Source organism: Psammomys obesus, unplaced genomic scaffold (genome assembly GCF_907164565.1).
Source record: "Psammomys obesus unplaced genomic scaffold, mPsaObe1.curated_primary_1811, whole genome shotgun sequence".
Classification (NCBI taxonomy): domain Eukaryota; kingdom Metazoa; phylum Chordata; class Mammalia; order Rodentia; family Muridae; genus Psammomys; species Psammomys obesus.
Window position 1 is genome coordinate 11,240,792 of NW_026596040.1, and position 22,725 is coordinate 11,263,516.

General features: G+C 38.9%; 1 protein-coding gene across 1 annotated transcript in view; it reads right to left on the reverse strand.

Moving 5' to 3' along the window:
* Positions 1 to 22,725, reverse strand: part of Dtwd2 (DTW domain containing 2) — a 56,424-nt gene that overhangs the window by 33,250 nt on the left and 449 nt on the right. The gene's annotated exons all lie outside the window — the stretch shown is intronic.

Below are 22,725 nucleotides of genomic sequence, written 5' to 3' on the forward strand. Positions count from 1 at the left end.
GGCCAAGGAGAGTGCTGCTTACTCATTTTCTTACCCTGGCTTGCTCTGCTTTCTGACAGAACTCAGGACCAATAGCCCAAGGGTGGCCCCATCCACAACGGGCTGGGCCCTCTCCCTCTGATCACTAATTGAAAAGATGCCTTATCTCATGGAGGGTTTCCTCGACTGAGGCTCCTCTTTCTCTGATGACTGTAGCTTTTGTCAAGTTGACACAAAACCAGCCAGTACACCTAGATCCTAGCTTCTACTATTATGGGTCACAAACCAATATGAAGTCAAGTATATCATTAAAAAAAAAAAAAAAAAAAGAGTCACAAAAAAATCCGGCAACGGCAAAGGTTTCTGATGGTACAATGACCAAAAAGTAATCAAAATCAAACAAATCTGAGGTGTGTCTGGCTGCACTTGCCTGTATAGCACTGCATGGCTTCCCTGCAGCCTTGGCTCTGAACACACAATATACACACTTTGCATGCACTTGCTACTACAGCAGGCAACACCAACAAACACTTTGGCTCAATCTCAGACTACTGTATGTTAGGAACTGCAGCACTGTCCATATAAAGTTTATTGTTCTTTTAGAAAATGATTTCATTACTAAAAACAGACAATATTTTCTTATCACCATCCCTCAAGCATTCAAGTACTAAATTAATACTGTTATACAGCTTAATTTTTATAAAAAGCACTGTCTGAGCTGCTGACTTGTGTCTTACATAAAGATCACTAAATGAAATTTCAGCACAAAGCACGTTGGCATAAGCCTTTAATTCCAGCACTGGAGAAGTTAAAGCAGGAAAATCAGGAGTTCAAGGTCAACCTCAGCTACATAAAAAGTTGAAGTCTGAGAATAGCCTGGAACAAAAGAGACCCTGTCTCAAATTAAATAATAATAATAATAATAATAATAATAAGTGATTAGAACAAATTTCCAACAATTTCTGTAATAGCCCCAAACATACTTTTGCCATTTTGTACTATATATTCATATATATTTGACACTGACAATTACAAATTTAAAAGTATCAATTAAGTCTGATAACATGTTGATGACGTTGTAGTGTTCTGCAGTATCAAATATTCAGCTAAGATTTAATTCTTTATATAGAAACAAAGACTTCTATCTCAATGATATGTAAATTTGCTTTCATTTTTAAGAAAAGATATATTTTTATCTATTCCAAAGAATTGTTTTAAAATAAAGTTCTTATGATTCATTATTAGTGTTTGATTTGTATACCTATTATATATGCAAGGGGCATAAAATTTTCTTGAGTAATAAGCAGTTACAAGAGGAGGGTTTTTAAGGTTTTTTAAATGTATTTTTTAATGTATGATACACTGGGTTCCCTGGAGCTGGAGTTACAGAACATTGTGAGCTATCATGTGGGTGATAGAAACTGAACCTGAGTCCTGTGCAAGAGCAGCGGGTGTTCTTAACCAACCCCAACAATGGAAAGGGGTTTAAGAAACTGTGGTCTACTCAACATAAAACCAGATACTCTAAATCTGTTAGAAGAAAAAGTGGGGAACAGCCTAGAACTCATTGGCACAGGAGACAACTTCCTGAACAGAACACCAACAGCACAGGCTCTAAGAGCAACAATCAATAAATGGGACCTCATGAAACTGAACAGCTTCTGTAAAGCAAAGGACACTGTCATCAAAACAAAATGACTGCCTACAGATTGGGAAAGAATCTTCACCAACCCTTTATCTGACAGAGGACTAATATCGAGTATATACAAAGAACTAAAGAAGCTGAAAAGCAGCAAACCAAGTAATCCAATTAAAAAATGGGGAACAGAGCTAAACAGAGAATTCTCCACAGAGGAATATCGAATGGCAGAGAAACACTTAAAGAAATGCTCATCCTCATTAGCCATCAGGGAAATGCAAATCAAAACGACCCTGAGATATCACCTTACACCCATCAGAATGGCCAAGATGAAAAACTCAAGGGACAACACATGCTGGAGAGGTTGTGGAGAAAGGGAACCCTCCTCCACTGCTGGGGGGAATGTAAACTGGTTCAACCACTCTGGAAATCTATCTGGCGCTTTCTAAGACAATTAGGAATAGTGCTTCCTCAAGACCCAGCTATACCACTGCTAGGTATATACCCAAAGTTTGCTCAAGTACACAAAAGGGATATTTGCTCAACCATGTTTATTGCAGCTTTATTTGTAATAGCCAGAACCTGGAAACAACCCAGATGTCCCTCAACGGAGGAATGGGTACAGAAATTGTGGTATTTTTACACAATGGAATACTACTCAGCAATCAAAAAGGAGGAAATCATGAAATTTGCAGGCAAATGGTGGGACCTAGAAAAGATCATCCTGAGTGAAATATCCCAGAAGGAGAAAGACAAACACGGTATATACTCACTTATATAGACCTATAAGATATGATAAACATAATGAAATCTATACACCTAAAAAAGATAATCAAGAGAGCGGACATGGGGTAAGATTATCAATCCTCGTTTTGAAAGACAGATGGGATGCACATTAAACATTGACAGGAGTCTACTGAGCGCATTTGAAAAACTTTAACTAGCAGTGTTTTCAAAGCAAAGACTCATGACCAAACCTTTGGCAGAGTACAGGGAATCATAAGAAAGAAGGGGAGTTAGTCTGATGAGGAAAGGATAGGAGCTCCACAAGGACCAAACATATCTGGGCACAGGGTCTTTTCTGAGACTGACATGCAACCAAGGACCATGTATGAATGTAACCTAGAACCTCTGCTCAGATGTAGCCTGTGGTAACTCAGTAACCAATTGGTTTCCCATAGTGAGGGGAACAAGGACTATTTCTAACAGGAACTCAATGACTGGCTCTTTGGCCTCCCCACCCCCCAAGGGAGGAGCAGTCCTGTTAGGCCACAGAGCAGCCAGTCCTGAAGATACCTGATAAAACAGGATCGGATGAATGGGGAGGAGGTCCCCCCTATCAGTGGACTTGGCAAGGGGCACGGTGGAGATGAGGGAGGGAGGGACTGGGAGGGAATGAGGGATCGGGACACGGCTGGGATACAGAGTTAATAAAATGTAACTGATAAGAAAAAATAAAATTTAAAAAAAAATCTATTTTCAATAAAAAAATAACAAAAAATAAATAAAACAATAAATCGTTTAAGTAAAAGAGAAAAAAAAAAAGAAAAAGAAACTGTGGTCTAAACGGTACCTTGTGCAGGGATAAAAACCACGATCCTGGGCTGGAGAATTGGCTCAGTGCTTAAGAGAAAGTGTTACTCTTGAAGAAAACCCAAGTTTAATTTCCACCACCCAAATGTAGCTCATAGCTATAGTACCAGGGGGTCTGATGCCTTCTTCCAGGTGAGCAAATGGTGCACAGACACTCATTCAGGCAAAACAGTAACATACATAAAATAATAAGATACATAAATCATAAAAAACACACACACGATGTTAGTCTGTCTTCCTCAATGAACCTTATGTGAACTAATAATTCAATGTCCTCACTTTCTAGCTCTAGCTCCCTCTTAGGCGATCTAGTGTGACTATCATGACACATGCTGAATGTCTTGTCATGACTAGAAACAGATTTAAAGGGGTGACGAGTCTTTTTGTGCTCAGTAAAGCAGAGAGGGGCAGACAGACATTAGTGAATCTGAGCATACTAACAAATGTAGATCAAGGTCTGCTATAAGAAAGAGCTTTTTCTGTAAAGGACACATAGTGTAACATTAAAATTCTAAAAAGCTTAAGATTCTAATATTTCCCATAAAATTTATCAAAACCATGACTAAGATAATCACAGAAAAAAATCAAATAAAAGTTTCTGTTTCTCTAGCATAGTATCAGGCAATTTAAAGTTAGACCCTAGCCATACTCTAATAAGTAAGGCAGAGTTCAATTTGGAAATTTTTAATAAACATATACAAATTTTGGCCAAAGAACAGCTGTGGTTCTACAAACATGAACTTTAATTTTTTATAGATCAAAGTCCTAATATTATAACAGCCTATGTTGGCATAGTGGTGAACACTGATTTCAAACCTTTAGTAAATGAACTACCAATTACACTACATTTTAATAATTATCATCCATCAGCTTGTTGTGCAGCATTTGTTACTAGGCTTCATTTCAATTCATATTGACATTTTTAGAACCTTAAAAACCTTGGTATCACTACTACTCCCTAGTGGCATCGCAAAATCAACTTATACAAACTGCCCTTTATAAATACTCCTCAGTGGACTCAGTGAAAATATTACATGAGACTAATTTTATAAAAAAACAAGTCGAACCAAATATTGTAATCTTTTTTAAACTCAGCTTTGAAAATTTGAGTATTAAATAAAACTAAGTACAAAAATCAAGTTATATTTTTATCTAGGACTCATTAAAAACATTTACCAAGAACACTCTACAAGTCTATTAATAAAACTGGTTCTCTGGAATTGGTGAGATTCCTGGCCAGTTTAACACACCAATCTGTACACTATTTAGAGTATTATTTTAAGGATGGTGTCTAACCAGAACCACATGTTTATGCTCTAGAACACTCCTCTTCTTGTTTGCAACTATTTTTTCCTCACAAGGCTGAGCTCACTGTCATTAATTATGTTCACTCACACTTTCTTAAATTCTTATACTTCTGGACATTTAAATAAGTGAGACTGTGATGTTTAAGACTATGAGGCCAGGAAGTGAAATATGTCGGTTTCAAATGAGATGTCCCCTCCCATAAGTCTTGGACATTTAAAAACCTGCTCCCTAGCTGATGGCTGTTTGAGAAGATTAGGAGGTATATCTTGCTGGAGGAAGTATCTCCTTGGAGGAGGGCTGTGAGTATGCTCTGTACTTCCTGTTTGGTGTTTGAGATAGAAGCTCACAAATATTAGCTTGCATAATCATCACCTAAAAGGCTCATTAAGCTAAACTGTTGAGCTTAACGGTCACCTCACAGAGTTTTCAGACTGAGTAACCCTGAGAATTGTACTTCTGACAAGTTGGTAATATTGATGCTGCCGTGGGGATGGGTAACAGTGGACAATCTCAGACACAGTTCCCTATAAGCATCCACCCTACAGGATTTTCTTTCCCAATGAATGGCTTAAATTCATTCCTGTCTAAATGCTGCCTACTTATCCATTCCTGCATCTGAAGACTGTCAAAGCCTTTTGAATTTTTAAAGAAGCAGTTACCAAAGAACACACAACAGAACAGAAAACGAACAAGCCAGTGAAACCATTTTCTCTTCATGAAAATATGACCTTTCCTAGCAAACCAGTTCAGTTGCCCTGACAACTCTATCACTAGGCAACCCTGCATATAATTAAAACAACCCACAACTGATAGAGTGCATACTGCCTGGAAACTATAAAGACCTGATAAAGACTTTGGGCTTCCCTAAATTGGAGGCCTAGAAACTTGCTAGAGCTGTGAGATGTTAGTTCCTGTGGGTATGAAGCTATCATCTATAGCTGTGCTGGTGGAATACATCCGCTTGCATCAGAGCCAGATTGCTATGTTAGACTGCCACAAGATTTTGGTAGGAAAGAAGCATCTAGGCCTGCTCTGATGCAAATTGTCACTCCTGTCCTGTATGTTTCTGGTATAAAGAGTGGTTTATAGTCAGGCAGTGGGAGAGTTTGCTTTTAATGCCAGCACTTAGGAAGCAGAGGCAGGCAGATCTCTGAGTTCAAGGCCAGCCTAGCCTACAGAGTAAATGAGTTTCAGAATAGCCAGGGCTACAGAGAAATCTAGAAAAACAAAAAGGGGAGGAGGGATCTATGGCTGTCTATTTTCCATAATGTCTCATAACCCCACCTATCTGCAGGACTTGGTTCATCTTTTCTGTTCCAATATACCTTTCTAAAATCATCTAGTTATTCTCCTACTATCCCTTTCTAACCCCTTATCCTTATTTCCCAACATATACTGATCACCACTGGAGATCATATTAACAGAATGCAGAATATATATATATATACATATATACATGTATATACATATACACACACACACACATATATATATACATATATCTATACACACACATATATATGTGTATATATTTACATACATATGTAAATATATATATACATATATTTATATATTTTGCTAGTGTCAGCTACAGAACAACAAGGTCTGGGTTGCTATGTTCCTAACACTAGCATAGCAAGATCTTAAACAACACTCAGTGAATGAAAGAATAGCCCTACATTCCCTCTTACCTCCACAAAGGGATGCTTTTCTCCTCCTACACGATTTCCTATCCCATCCCTTCATTTTCTTACACATCAAATTTGACACCTCCTTCATGGTCTCTACAGTACTTAAATAATTCATTTCTACTGTAAGTGAAACCCAGTATTTCTGGGTTCCATTGAACAATATGTGACCAACTTAATAAATGGTAGGATGTAAGAGGCAAAGCTGTTACTGAAAAAAACAGCTAAGTAGTTTGAGTAAACACTGTAAACTAAAATTAATTGCTTTGTCTCATGCTTTGATACCTCAAAAAACATCATTACCTATGTATTTAACCTTAGTCTACAGCAACCTAATTCTAATTACAATTCCTAAACTTAACCTAAAACTATAGTTATTTAGTATGAATGTGTGAGCTCATATGTGTGTATGTGTATGTGTATGTCCATGTGCAAGAGTATCTGTGTGCATGTGAAGTCAACTGACAACTTAAGGCATCTTTCCTCAGGAGCTATCCAGACTCTTTTTTGAGACATGGTCTCTAATGGCTTAGACCTTGCCAAGTAAGCTGATTGGACAGAAAGCCTCAGGGTCCTGTGCCAACACACCCAACTTTTCTTTCTTTTCTTTTCTGTTTTTTCCCCTCTTGTTTGTTTGACATTCTATGTAGTCCTGGCTGTCCCAGAACTCTATATGTAGACCAGGCTGGCCTCCAACTCACAGAGATCCACCTGCCTCTCCCTAAGAGTGCTATGGTTAAAGCCGTGCACCACTACTCCCAGCTACAATTAGGTTTTCATAGGGCCCCTGGGAATCAAACTAAGGTTCTCATGTTTGCATGACAAGTAACTTAGTAACTGAGCCATTTGCTCCAGACCCAAAACTACAGCTCTTTAAAACATCTTATCATTTCAACTGACCAACTCTATATTTAGTGAGTTAGCTTATAAAGAGAACTTGTGTCTGTTACCTTAAATACTCTTTCCTCTCTAGAGCAAATATGCTGTAATGATGACTTTGTTCAGCTGTCAACTATCTCTTGATAGAATAGTAAGTGCAGAGTAACTGCCATCTTCATTCTGAACTCTTTAAAAAAATAAAATAAAAAATCTCTCTATATATAAACTTAAACCTGAAAGATATATTATATTTTGAATGCATAATACATTAAACAAAAATTCATACCTGTATAATATATTAAATATAAATTCAATCAGTTCCTATTTTAATATATGCTGCATATCTAACTATAATAGAATGAGCAAAGAGCTGAATTTTCCATTCACTTCATTTATAATGCATTGTAAACACATTACTGTTTTTCCATTCATTAGAGATTATCTTCATTAAAAATCTATATAACCCAATAAATTTTAACTATAGTCTTAAAAAAAATGAGTGGAACCTACAAGGAATTTCCCTAAGGGACCTGAATGAAGTAAGCTTTTTCTTTGTTTCTCACTAGTGATACAGGGTGGATGTGTAGGCTACCTGTCAGACATGGACGGGTACACCTCCTCAGTGAGTGTGGCAGTGCCAGGTAACCTGTCACTCCAAGCACTCCCTCTGACACACAGCCTGTGAGCTAATGCCGTTACATCTGACATGATCTGAGATGCTAGGACCCACAAGAACGTCTTTCAAAACCTAACTATTAAATTCTTACATAATATTCAGAAAGCTTTTCCTATTACAGTACTGATTTTAATCAAGATAATCTCACATAAGTAAACTTTAAAGATGTATGACAGATTTGCAATAATTACTATTTTAAAGGATTTTTACTAACTAAAAAAACACAAATGCTAACCCACCCCAGAAAAAGTTTAACTCAAATTTTCCAAAACACAACAATTTTTCTTAATATTCTCAAAGGAGGGATTAAGTTAAGAACTCCACAGCTCTTTACAGCATTAACTGAAGTCTACAGAGAGCACACAAAAAAATGACAACAGCTTCCTCATTTTAAAACATGCGTTGAAAACCAAATCCCACAGTGCCCTCTGCTGTTGTTTTTTAAATAGATTTATCCACTTTTATTTATGTGTGTGCATATGCTTGCATGTCTGTATGTGTTCTGCATGCCCAAGCCAAAGAGACCAAAAGTGGTTGTCGAATCACTTGGAACTGGAATTGTAGGCAGTTGTGGGCACTGTAATGGGTACTATGGGCACTGGAAACAAATCCAGGTCCCCTGGAATAGCAACATACACACTTAACTGCTGAGCCATCTTGTCAGCTCCCCATTATTCTTACTGCCTTTTAAAGAACTAAAATAACCTAAAAGATGAATGCTAGTTATTAGATTTTTAGAGTCAGCTTGACCAGTAAAAAGACAAAGACCTGTTTAAACATTTAATGTATTATAAATTTTCATCCCATACATGTGTAACCTCTTCCATATATGACTATTTCATATTTAAGTAACTATAATATTCTCATATACTGACCCCCCCAAGCTGTTATTCTTGCTGGATTCTTTTAAAACTGACTATAGGAGTTGAGAAAAAAAAAAACATTAAAAAAATTACTATTGTAAGCTGTCTAATTGGACTCACAGGGGAGAAATCAAGCCTGGCACTAGAAACCTAAGCAGCTTCCTGGGGCTAGTGAGGTCATGGACATTGGAAAAGAATCTACTACTGCCATTTGCTAGACCAGCATAATCCCTTACTTCATTATAAATCTTACCCTTCTGCCCACAGATGAGTGCATACTCCACATCACAGATGCCTCTCTTTACAGCAAATGCAGAGCACCACAGAAAACCACAGCTGGACACAACATGGAGATAACAGATCATGGGGAGCCCAGCGCCAACGGACACAGCTACATCATAGCTCCTAATAACATCTTGGCTCAGAAAACACTGAGGAAGAATGTGCAGAATGTAACAGTCAGAATACCAGGAGGTCCACTGTGAAAGTCTGTACTAGCAATGGCTGCAGAAACAAGACTACAACAATGGCAGCATCAATGCACATATCAGTGTGGAAGGAGAAATTTTTCACAGGGTCCCACCCAAAGACAAAGGACTACTAGCAATTAATGACTTCTAGGAAAAGAATAATTAGCCTTTTTCAAGAATGAGCTCCCTTATTGGTTGTCCAATGCAGTGTTCAGCTCTGAAACCATATACACATAAACAACATGAGTCAGAAAGTTGTATTTATATATTTGTACATATATATACACATATGTCACTAATAATCAAAGAAAAAGCGGCTATCTTGGGAGTGGGAGGGCAACGGGAGGGGTCAGAAGGAAGGTACCTAAGAGCAGCTGGAGGGAGATGGGGTGGTATGTAAAAACACTCTGTCAATTAAAAACATAGTTTAAGACAAAAAAAAGACTACTGTAAGAGAGGTAGAAACTCTCCAAGAAGAATAGCATCTTGATATTTTCAAACACCTGCCCTAGAAAGCATGCCTATAGCAGTGGAGAAATAAGCAAGAGCATATGTACTATGAATTTACATCATACTCTTGTCTATGGTAGGCCTCACTTAATTATAAAATAATAAATGATAAAACACTTTACTATCATTATCAAAAATAAATTTTCAATATTATCTTTTTAATCAATTTTATGTATGTTTAAATAAAATGTATGTAATTATAAATAAATAAATATATCAATTAGAAATATATACTAATTTTTACTCATCTATAGAATGTAATCAAAAAACTTCCAGTACAACAATGGATATAAGTTTGTTCTTACTATCAGATCCTTAATTTTTAAATGTCTTAGTGAGTACTACTGTAATAAATAAGCTTTCTGGGGACAGACGCCTCTTAATCCAAAAGCCCTGCATCCAGAGATGACATATATAAAACCTGTCTTAGTTACATTTCTATTGCTGCAAAAAGACACCATGACCAAGGCAATTCATAAAAGAAATCATTTAATTTGGGGCTTGCGCTTTCAAGGGTTGGAGTCCACGACCTTCATCGAGTAGAGCTGGTAAGCAGGCATGGCACTGAAGCAACTGAGAGCTCACGCTGAAAGAAAACCACGAGGAAAAGAGACAAATGGTAAAACCTGCCCCAAGTGATATACTCTTTAACAAGGCCACACTTCCTAATCCTTCCAAACTGACAGGGACCAACTATTCAGATATATGAACCTTTGGGACCATTTTCATTCAAACTGCCAGAGCAACTATACAAAGCCCATACACCACACTAACATGACAAAAAGAGAAACCAACAAAGAACTGAGAACCTTAGTATCATCCATATTTAGCTATAATTTACTTTCTGATCTTTTAAGAAAAACAGATTGATGGATCATATACAGATAGTACATGATGATGGATGGATGCATGCATGCATGGGTGGGTGGACAGAGGGACAGACGGACGGACGGACGGACGGATGGACCAGTCTGGAGTATGCGAGTAAGAGAGCTCTCATGTATCATCCACAATACCCTGGTTTTGATGCCTAACAAAGAGAAAAAAAATGGCAAGTAGCTGTCTTAGTGGCAAATTAATCAGTGTCCCCTCTGCAAAATATTATTCTATAGTTCCATAATTTTTCTTAAATATACATGTTTTCTTCCATTATTTCTAAAGGAAGCAAATTTTAGTCATTTTATATGCCATCAGGTATTCATTATTTATCAGATTCTAGATATTGACTAAATAATAACTGAATAAATTTTAAAAATCCATATACCCCTCCTCCTGGAAAAAAAAAAATGTTCTTTATTTTCTTCTAGCACTGAAGATCAAACCCAGGCCCCGTGCATGCTAAAAAAGTGCCGCTGGGCCACATCTCCAGCCCTACATGACATGAAGCAAGCCTCCCTCTGTACAGCAGAAGCCCATGCTCTCTCCCACAGGCTAATTAAAGGGAGACACATCCATTCTCACAAGCAAGGAGTCAAAGGTTAAAAGCAAAGCTATTTCCCAAAGAACAGCATAGATTGGGAGGATCATGTTTCTAGAAAAAAGTCATTTCTTTATTCTTTCATTATCTCTTATCTAAAAACTGCCTGTATTACTGGGTTTTCATATTTTCTTAATTTTATTTAAGAAATGTCTATTTCCTCATAAAATATAAAGGGAACTGAGATTTTTCTTGAACTAAAGAGAGTACATTAAGATGTAGTTTAGTGTTAGTTTACTGTATGAGAACACAGTATAATGAATTACCCATGGATTTGAAGTCTTCTCACCCAAAAAGTGTTTTTGTTTGTTTGATTGATTTAAGTAGTTCTGACCAACTCAGCATTTCTCTGAGTGAAGACCTGCTGAAAGCCTCCAGGGAGGGGTAACTGCCTTAAGGTGTCACAGATTAACAAAAATTAATAATGTACCTTAGACTCTGGATTGGGAAAAAAAATATACTAGCAATAAAGAAGCTGAATACCAGCAAAAGGCACTGATTTATAAATGATAAAAAGGGTGAGATTTCATAAGAAAAGGGAAACAGTATAGGGAGTAAAAGAGAGGAGGAAGAGAAGGTAAACAGGGAGAATGTTAACATCTGTCATACACTTTTTATGTTACAGATGCAATGCAAATGTTTTACCTGTAAAGAGAGTAGCATCACTCTTACCTTAGGTAAAAACCGGAGGCTCACATAGGTTATTAACTTCCTTAAAAGAAAATACAGCAGGAGCCACAACAGCTCTCACACCAAACAGATGCCTTTAATTAGTGCATTGTATGGAGTCCATATGTCTGATGCTCATAAAGTTTTAAAGTATAACTTTATCTAAACTGTTTTAGACCCTACACTGATAGCACCTGAACTAAAACAGCTGGAGATAAACCTTGAACACTGTAAGAGAAGTATAGAAAAGGGCAATGTCCAAACATCCACAAAACTAGTATAAAATGCCTACAAGTCTTTAAAAAGAAACAAACAAAAACAAGCACTTACTATACCAGGTTGAGGGCTTGAGTTTATAGACAGAGAACCCACATAAAGGCAGGCACAGTACCACACATCTATAATCTCATTGCTCCTAAGGTGAAAAGGGAAAAAGAGACAGGACGGAAGCTTGCAGGTCAGCAGCAAACAAAGAGACCCTGTCTCAAACAGCGGAAGGCAAGGACCTACACCCATGGTTGTCCTCTGACCTCTGACGCATGCACTGCAGCACATGCATATCCACACTCACAAACATACACACATACATATATCATACACACATTATACACATATATGCAAAGGAAAAAGAAGAGGGAGAAGGGAAAGCAGGAGGGGAGGAGAAAAAGGGTGTGTTCAAATATGGAAAAAAACACAAAGGACAGAAATTGCTTTCATAACAATTAAGTTGCACCCTGAGATGTAGTAGGATTTCATACAGCAGGGATAAGGAAAAAGATTCTCAAAGGGGGGAAAAAGGTAAAGAGTCAAACATAAAAATAACTGTTTAGAAGGAACAGTTCTGGACAACAAGGAGGGGATATTTATGGAGTGGCAGAGAAAGACACAAATCGGCAGGCTGAGGATTGAGCTGCAGGCCTTTGGGCAGTGTGCTCATGAGTCTAAAGCTCTTCCCTCACCTGCAATACAAGCACAGAGCTCCAGGAAAAGAATAAAGTGAGTAGACCCAGATGCTGAGAATTGGACTGATGATGAAATGCAAACTGGGAAACAACTACATTAGTACAGAACCATGAAAATTCATGACAGCAACAGCAGTGAAAAACAAACAAACAGGTAACAAAGATTAGCTTAAGTAGCTCCAAGTAGTAAGTCCTTCCACCCCGCTTTGTGCTCCTCAATCTCATCAATCATGCTACATCACAATTGTTGCCTTATGTGTTTCTCCCCTGGAGGCTGCCGATGATAACAGCCAAGTTCCATTCATCTTCATCTTGCCAGTACCTGGCTTAATGAAAGGTGCCATATGACAAACATTTGCATAACACAACATCTGAGTTGTTTACTTAGAGTTACAACTGAAGAATGAGCTGAGGTTTAAACCCACTTCACGGAAGGCTAGAGCAATTTAAACTCAGTCATGCCACCTGTTCTTCCTCAAGAAAAACCACTCCTGATTCATGTCTACCCAGATTCTGAGACATGGACAGCTTTTGGAAACTGAGTCACTAATTAGCACTGGGTCCCCTACTCAGAGAGGCCTTCTCTGCCCTATATGTAAAACCCAGCTAGTTATCTGTTTCTGGAGACAAGCCTGGCCATTCTCAACATCTTTTATTCCGGACTCAGTTGCTACCCTTTTGATCCTCCAATGGTAATAACTGATTTAGACACAGGGTAAAGTCCTTTCTGAATCTAAATCACATGGTCTGGATGAAATTCCAGGAATGTTCTGCCCACAGAATTACAGCATCCAAGAATCTGACAACACAATACCCTCCTGACCATGTCTGAGTTTTTACCGCACTGGAGGCCAATGAGTCTAACAGAAGAGTTCTGAGTCAGAGGCAATGCATCTTACTGTATTATTTATGGTGCTATCAGGACCCCAAATGTTCACAGCAGTCCCCCTCTTCCCCAAGTCTCAGAAGAATAAAGTGGATGATCAGTGGATTATAATACAGAGGAGAAACAAGATTTATAAACCTTTCCAGGGACAAACATCTCATCTCTCAAGGTTGCTTAGTATAAATATTACCCTTAAACTGGTAAAAATATTGGTGATCTTAAATTCTTTTTTTTTAAGGAGTTTGCTTCTTTAAGATTTATTTATTATGTATACAATATTCTGTCTGCATATATACACCTGTGTGCCAGAAAAGGGCACCAGATCTCTTTATAGGTGGTTGTGAGCCATGGTGTGGTTGCTGGGAATTGAACTCAGGACCTCTGGAAGAGCAGCCAGCGCTCTTAACCTCTGAGCCATCATCCAGGTAGATATGAAAAGTATTAAGATTGTAGGAGTTGAACAATGTCATTTAATCCCTAACATCTGTGAATGTGACGTTATTTGAATATCAGATCTTTACAAATGTAATTAAGATTTGTAAAATGAGATCAGTCTAGGATGACTTAGAATGGCTGTCAAAAGAAAAGGGACGATCTGATCAAAGAGAGGTGGCCACTAATTAAACAACATCAAGACTTGCTAACAGCCAAAAGAGAGAAACAAGGAACTACTCTCCCCCAAGATCCCAGACAGAGACAACAATAGTGATAGCTTTAGTTCCAAGTCTTGACCCCCAAAGTATGAGAACAAAGTTCTGTTGTCTTCAGTTTCCAAGTTGTGGTGGTCTGCAACACTAAGGCTGGGAAGCCATGATTGCTGGGACAGCTGTCTCCTAATACTTCATCCCTTACTTGCATTGTGCTTCATACACACACCTACACTTTCTCAGCTGAAACTCATGGTGATGTCAACCACAGATTGAAACCATTGGGAGTCTGGCCCAGAAAACTACCTTAACAGTATCAAAATTCCACGATGCCACCTTAAATCCTACACATATTGCAGGATTCAGCTGCGTGTCTAACATTCTGGCAAATTTACAAGAGCAATAAAAAGTTTAAGAAAAAAAGCTGTAGGTGCTGTGAGTAGTAGGGCACTTGTCTAGCATGCTTAAGACCCTAGGGTTCAATCTTTAGAATTAAAGTCTACTTGGCATGGAAGTCAAGTAGACGGGCTGGAGAGATGGCTCACTGCTTAAGAACTGAAGATCCAGGTTCAATTCCCAGAACCTACCTAGGAGATTACAATGTGTGTCACTCGTGTTCCAGGGAACCTGATGCCTTCTCCCAGCCTCCACAGGCACCAGGCATGGATGTTGTACACAGATATACATGCAGGCAAAACACTCACACAATAAAATAAAAAGGGTTTTTTAGTCAGTGGACAGTCACTTGTCATACGTGAGTAAGTACTGGTTGTCATGGGACGGTATGAGGTGTTCCGTATGTTCCATTCTAAGATCCAGCAATGGATAGCTTTTTCCATTAAGCATATGCCTCCTTTGTATTCGGGGTAGGCACAATAAAGAAACACTAAGTATGGAAATCAAGAGAATCTTACAGAATGTATAACTATTACAGACCACAGTCCTTACAAAATTCCAGTTGTCTCTGTTTTGGCCCAATCCCGTCTGTCAAAGGCTACAGAAGGCACTAGAAGATGGGCCTATTATGATCATGTCCAACTAGTGTCACCTATATCCCACATACTAATGACTGTGGAGAAGGGTGTTGTGGTTTGAAGGTTTAGTTGCTAGCTGCCAGACTCAAGAGAGGTCTGTGCATATTGAGTGCCCCAACTTCAGCAATGCACTAACTCATCATTCTCAGCTGAGTGGGCTATTGGCATGTAGGGCACAGTTGGAGAAAGGAGGTGGGGTAATGGTTTTGAAAGACTTTCCCTGTCTCCAGCTAATTTCTCTCAGCCTCTCCGCCTCCTACTCACCATGAACCAGCGACTTTGCTCTCCTAGCCATCATGTTCTGCCTCACCAATATATAAGACCAAAAGCAAAACAAAAATATGAAACTGCAACCTTTCCCCTTTTAAACTGGCTATCACAGTGACAAAAGTAACATGGAGGGAATCAGGAATTACAACCACTGCTGGTCAAGTGTGACGTAGCTTTGCTCTGATGCCTCTGTTGTTGTACTTAGGTACTGGATTCCCTAATGTGTAGCCAAATAACTGAGCCTAATTTCTGTGTTGGTCACTATGTTGCAAAATAACTAAAAACACTTCCTGAAAAGCCCAAGTACCAACCTCAAGAATTAAGAGAAGAGTCAGAGTACTTTATCTACTCTTAAGGAAATCCAAGATTGAAATGAAAAAAAGAAGAAGAGGGAGGAAAGAGAGGGAGGAAAGGAGGGGGCGGAGGGGAGGAGGGGGAGGAGGGAGAGGAGGAAAAGGAGGAGGAGTGGGAGGAGGAAAGCACACAGTGGTGGTAGTGGCAGCTAACCAACATGGGTACATTTCTAAAAAGAATGACACTACTTTGAGAAAAGCCAGAGTAACACAGCACAGAACAGGTACGGTGTGTTACTGCCCAGGAAGACTTCCAGTGGGACAAGACAGATACTGATGGGCAGTGATGGTGATGACTCTAGCCCTAGGTAGGACTATGTTAATTTGTATACTTGTCTTTGTTTTTCGTAAAGTTTAACATATTGTTTAAGAGAGTAACTGAAATTTTTTAAAATAGATAAAAAATTAGCTAAAATACAGAAAGAAAATATTTTTCTTTAACTGTACAGTGTTATTTTAAGCTAAGAGTTACTACAAAAGAGCAAAAGTTTTTATGAATCAGTTTAATTTTCCAGTTTGTATCTGAGGTCATCAATTCTAATAATTTTTATAGTGTTTTAATAGATACATATAAAATTTTATAGATAGATAGATACTAAAATGTATAAAGAAAGTTAACAGTGAGACAGGAAAGATTGTTCATCAGGTAAGGCAACCTGCTACTCTTCCAGAGGACCTGGATTCAATTCTCAGTTCTGACATGGCCGGCAGCTCACAACTATAACTCCAGTTCCAGAGACTCTGATGCCCTCTTCTGGCCTCCTCTGACACCAGCCAGGCAGGCACAGGCACATGGCGCACAGAAATACAATCAAGCAAAACATCCATATTTAATTTTTTGTAAGCAGCCCCTGTGCCAGGATGATGAGTTCAGAAGATAAAGGCACTTGCCTCCAAGCTTGATAATCTGAGTTTGATCCCCAGAACCCCAGGTAGAAGGAGACACCTGACTCCGACAAGTTGTCCTATGACCCCCCAGGAACATTTAGCATGTACATGCACATACAGGTACACGCGCAAACACACATACACACAACTCATACTTTTTTAAATAAGCTCCCTATTATGAAACTCTAAGGGGGGGATGCTAAGGACATACTGCTTTACAGTTGTTATCCTTTCAAAAAATGTGTTATCTTATCCTAACCATGAGTCAAACGCAAACTAAACAACATTCTACATAGTAACTGACCAATATCCTTCAAAAGCATCAAAGTCATGGAAAACAAAGCAAGGCGGAAGACCATCATAACCTTGGGAGTATGGATAATGATAGTTTATGGTGCATTTTATATTATGACTAGAAAGCCTTTTGAAGGTATCTGTCATAAAGACTGAGAAAGTATTTTATGCTGATTTAAACAGTTAGAATGCTTACATGCACTAAAGTATTATATGAGATCCCATATATGTGTCAAATTTTTACTTTTTTGTCATAATTGAAAGGAAACAAGTTACTAGAGTCCTTGAAAGGGGGAAGTGGAAAATCATTAGAGACAGTGTACTCCGGTTAGTTTTTAACTTGACTGAAGCCAAGGTCATCTGGGAAAAGGAATTTCAGTTGGAAAAATGCCTCCATTAGAACATGCCTCCATTAGACTGGCCTGTAGGCAAGTCTAGGTGGCATTTTCTCGATTCAAGGTTGATGTGGAAGGAGTCAGCCTACGGTGGGTCATGCTACAGCAGGAAAGGTGGCCCCAGGTGGTATAAGAAAACAGGCTGAGCAAGCTGTGAGGAGCAAGCCAATGGGCAGCACCCCTCCATGACCTCTGCAACAACTCCTGCCTTCAGGTTCCTGCCCTGACCTGCCACCCCGACTGAAGTGTAAACTGAAATAAGCTCTTTCCTCCCAAGCTGCTTTGGTCATGGTGTTTTGTCACAGCAATAGAAACCTAAGACATGGAGTTTATATTATGATAAACAGGCTCTGGGTTTACAAAACACTTCACTATATAACACTACAGATCTAATGCCACAGAATGTGACTTAATTACTGTTCCATTACCAAGGTGAAAATATTTAATTGAGGGCTTATAGTTCTAGCGGGTTAGGGGCCACGACCATCGCGGTGCAGAGCAAAGCGGTAGGCAGCAGGGATGGTGCTGGAGCAGTGGCTTTAGATCTGACGCACATGCGTAAGGCAGGGAGGAAATGTGACTGGGACTAGTTTGGGCTTTTAAAACCTCAAAGCCCAGTAATACTCCTCCTCCAACAATTCCATGCTTCCTAGTCCTAAACAGTCTACCAACAGTCCACATTCAAATCTGAGACTATAGGGGCCATTCTCATTCAAACCACCACAGAATGCAAACTTTTAACAGTTACAATGATGGACATTCTCTCAATATGTTACTCCAACTCAAAAACAAAGGTAACTCTGTCAAAGACTTACCACGTAAGCAAACACATTAGACATATTTCTATTGAGCTGACTCTTCTAATCTTCTTTGCAAGCTCTGTGGGCTTACTGCATTCCTATTTTTTGTTTCTTTGTTTCTTTGTTTGTGGGAATAGCTTTTTCTGAAAATACCTCTTGCTTTCAGAACTAAACTTGTGCCAGACCATGCAACCTAATAATATACCGAGACCATTTAAAACTATGTATTTAATCTGTTTCCCTAATATATACTCACTCTGACTAACTGCCTTTAAGAAAACAATGTAACTCAATCTAACTCTGCCTTGGACTTCACTATCAGCTTTTACAACACAAGCTAAACTCAGATCTTTAATCTCAACCACGCGTTCTTCCATGCCTCTGACCCAAATAGTGCGTGCACACATTTGAGAGTGGGGGAGAGAGACAGAGACAGACAGACAGACAGAAAGCCACAGAAAGGTGGCAATTATGTGCTGAAAGCAGACAACAGGTTGAAAGTAATTAAAAAAAAAAAAAAAACAAGTATCCACCATAAATGCTGGAAGCAACATCGGGATATAGTTTAATAACATCTGCTTGTGGTTTTAAGTACTATTCTGGGTCATTTGGAGTCAGCAAAATAACACCTTCCTTGTAAGATTCCACTAAAAATTTTATATATAAATAATTCCTTTCTTTCCCATTCCATGTTTTCTGTGCTATTCAATAAATATTGAGAAGCCCTGTGTTAGAGACAGACTTAAGATACAGATAACAGACAGAAGACAGATGGACCACTGATCATAAACAGGGCTGATGGAAGACACTGGGACAGAATGGAGATTTCAAATTTAGGCTCACTCTTGGTCTATTGTACTCCAAGAACCCTTGTTCATTCTTTAATGCTGTACTATATAATGATGTATTTATTTCTGGATTTTTCCTTGAATTATCCTAAAACTTTTACTTATTCTGTTCCACTGTTCCCTCTTTCCTTTATTTCAGTAGGCTTCCAACAGAATAGAAAAAAAAAAAAAGAAAAGGAAAAAATCCTCAACAGAGGAAAAAAATAAATAGTTATCAGTACTACCTTCAAATCTGCCTTCCCCTTTGAAAAGGAAGGAGCCACCAATGAGAATCTGACCATAAGCAGAAAAAAGATTAGCAGATTAAGAGCTTGACCTTAAAATGTACAATAATGAGCTGGGCCTCATGCGACACACCTGTCATCCTAGAACCTGACTGAAAAAAACAGTAATAAAACTGGTTCATCTCAAAATAATTAAAAATGACCATAGCCAAAGGAATAGAAAACAATCTATGGATTAGAAAAGGCAAAGAAACACTTTGCTATAAATATTCACCATGTGAAAGCTAAGGGTCCGCACGCTTATTTGCACATGGCCCATTGTTATGCGCATCAGCAACAGAAACATCAAAGCTAGAGCAACCAACCTGTCAGTAAGCGTCAGACACTGACAGTTTATAAAACCAAAAATGCAGATGCAAGATGGATAGAAAAATGAGTAAAGCACTTGCCACACAAGGAAGAAGACCTTAGTTCAAACCCCTCCGCCTTGATAAAGTCAGGCGCCATAGCTGAGTTCAAAGTCTCAGCTCAGGGCCCCCTTAGCCTGGCATATGCAGCAAAGAAAACCACCAGTGAGGGCCAACACCAAGGTTTTCCTCTCTTCTCCACACACGTGCATGCACATACAGACAGAGAGAGAGAAAAAAACAGAGAGACAGAGAAAGACTTAGAAGAAAAAAACACTACTCAAATTACAAAGTTGTCATGTTAGATAAAAAAGAACTTTGAGGCCAGTGAGAGGGCTCAGCAGCTAAACATTCTTCTTGCAAAAGCCTACCAACCTGAGTTTGATCCCAGGAACACCCTTAAATATGGAAAGAGAGAAAGAAAGAAAACAAAAACAAAGTTGTCCCCTCTTCTCCATACTCATGCCTGGCAGGTGTACATATGTACACACATACACACACACATTTTTTCTCAAACACTTTGCAAGTTGTTAGCTCCTTTTAAATAATGCCAAGTTATTAACTAGAATATTAATATTAACTAGAATATTGATTACATAATCCTTAACTCCATAAGCACTACTAATGCGATAAAGTATTAATTTGGGACAAATTAACTTAAGGAATTAAAATGGTTTGATGTTCTTTGAGGAAAGCATCTATCTGAGTATAATAGTACAATTGTTATTTTTCTTGTGGGAAGTAAATAAACATTTAGTAAACTCTAATGCATTTTATTTTTAACTGGGCAATCTTCTTTAAAGAGTTAATTAAGATTAAGATAGAAAATGCGGGGGCTGGAGTGACGGCTCAGTGGTTAAGAGCACTGATTGCTCTTCCAAAGGACCCAGGTTCAAATTCCAGCACCCACATGGCAGCTCACAACTGTCTGTAACTCCAGTTCCAGGGGATTTGACACCCTCACACCAATGCACATGAAATAAAACTAAATAAATTAAAAAAAAAAAAAAAGATAGAAAATGCCTCTCGGCATACAACATCTTTGCTCAACTTTGAACATAAGATTAGCTTACATAACAATTTACAAATCAGCTTGCGCATACATTATGAACAAACCACTTTCAAGAATAAATACATTTTCTATGTAAGCAGAAAAAAAAAACAAATTAATGATTTTCCCTGGAAGTATTTTTTTTTTTATGTACAAAAAAAATTAAATTTGCCGAATACCTATCCCCAGCATTCCATAAGTGGGGTGTGGTGGTGCATGCTACAGTTCCAGCAGCCAGGAAGTGAGGCAGAGGATCAGAAGTTCAAGGACACACTGGGTGACACAGAATGCTGAGTGGGGATGGAAGGAACTGAGAAGAACATCGCTTTGAGATGCATTCGATATATGTAAAGGAGGTGAGGTAGCTTAGCATTATGGTATGAGGAGTACTGGGGTGACAGCAGGATTAGCAGAACTGCAGCTCAGGGCTGCTGCCCAGCTCTCTACTGAGCCACATACTGCGAAACCCAAGAAAAGAAAAGACAAAATCTGAAGGTCAGTTCCTACCAAACGCAGATTGCCTTTCTGTTACTGTAGAGCTGGAAAACTGTCAGCCACATGATGGTAAGTACATCTAGAAAAGAAGGTATCCTACAACTGAGACCCAGCCTCTGAGTTCTGACAGTCCATCCTCTGGCGAAGGCCAAAACGTGCAAGGTAAAGTATCCTAAGTGTTCAAGTAGAAAAGGCATCCTACCTCATGGCATTACCCAAGAGAGAGGTCCTGACACCACTCAATTCGGTTTTACCCCAACTTTCCAATTCCTTCTCATCATCATCCCCCACCCCCAAGTCTGTAGTTCACTTGCTTGCTGGTTTACTATCTGCATCTAGCAAGAAAGTGAACTCAGATCACCTTACTGTCAGTGAGCAGTCAATAAGTAATAAGCGGAGCAGTCAATAAGTAATAAGCAAATGTGCTCAGGAAAAAGGCCCCAGGTAGAGAGACTGAATTAGGGATGATAATCTGCCAGGGAACTGGGTAACAATCACGTATGGGAAGTGTGTCCGGTCCGAAAGAGAAGAGAACTTAGATTCAGTTCTCTGGAGAAGTGTGGTCGTCTCTGCACATGTCAGGAAGACAGGAAAGCAGACTGGGAAGGGGTGACAATGAAAACTCGGTGCAGATTGACTTTGTCAACCTGGATCATGACTTCTGGGGCTCTGATGCCAGGTAGTTTATTTTCAACAAATTTAAACACGATATAACTTGGGGGAAATTTTCCTGGTTTTAATGCAATCCCCAATGCCCAAGAAGGCATAATAGGCCAGACCCTTGCTTAGGCCCTAAAGCTAGTTTCAGCTAGCCCAGCTCTAGATTCTTCACTGCATTTCTAGTACCTAGAGCTGCCAGTGTACAGCAGACACACTAGTAATTTTTTTTTAAAACAGGGTCTCATCTAGCCCAGGCTAACCTCCAACTTGCTAGATAGCTGAGAATGACCTTTAACTTCTGGTCTTTCTGCCTTCACTCAAGTACTCAGATAACAAACCCGGTTTTCAGTAAACACTATTAATGCAATACAAGCAGCCGTTTTGTTTGTTCCTCTCCTCCCATCCCTGTCTCCTCCAATACACTTTACGAGGACCAGCCCACTTAAGCCTCCTTAAGTATTAAAGCCACTACGCCTGCGGAGTTCCTTTTATTACCGACTCTACAATTCCCTGGGAAAAGAACTACGTCTCGATGGGCTTGGTGGTTCCCACTTTTGATTACTCCCCCCCACCTCCCCCACACCCCCGCACTCCGGAGGCCGAGGCAGGCGAATCTCTCGGAGTTCGAGGCCACCCTGGTCTACAAAGCGAGTTCCAGAGCACCCAGGGCTCTGTTACTCAGAAAAACTCTGTGTCGAGAAACGAACAAACAAAATAATAATAATAATAATAATAATAATAATAATAATAATAATAATAA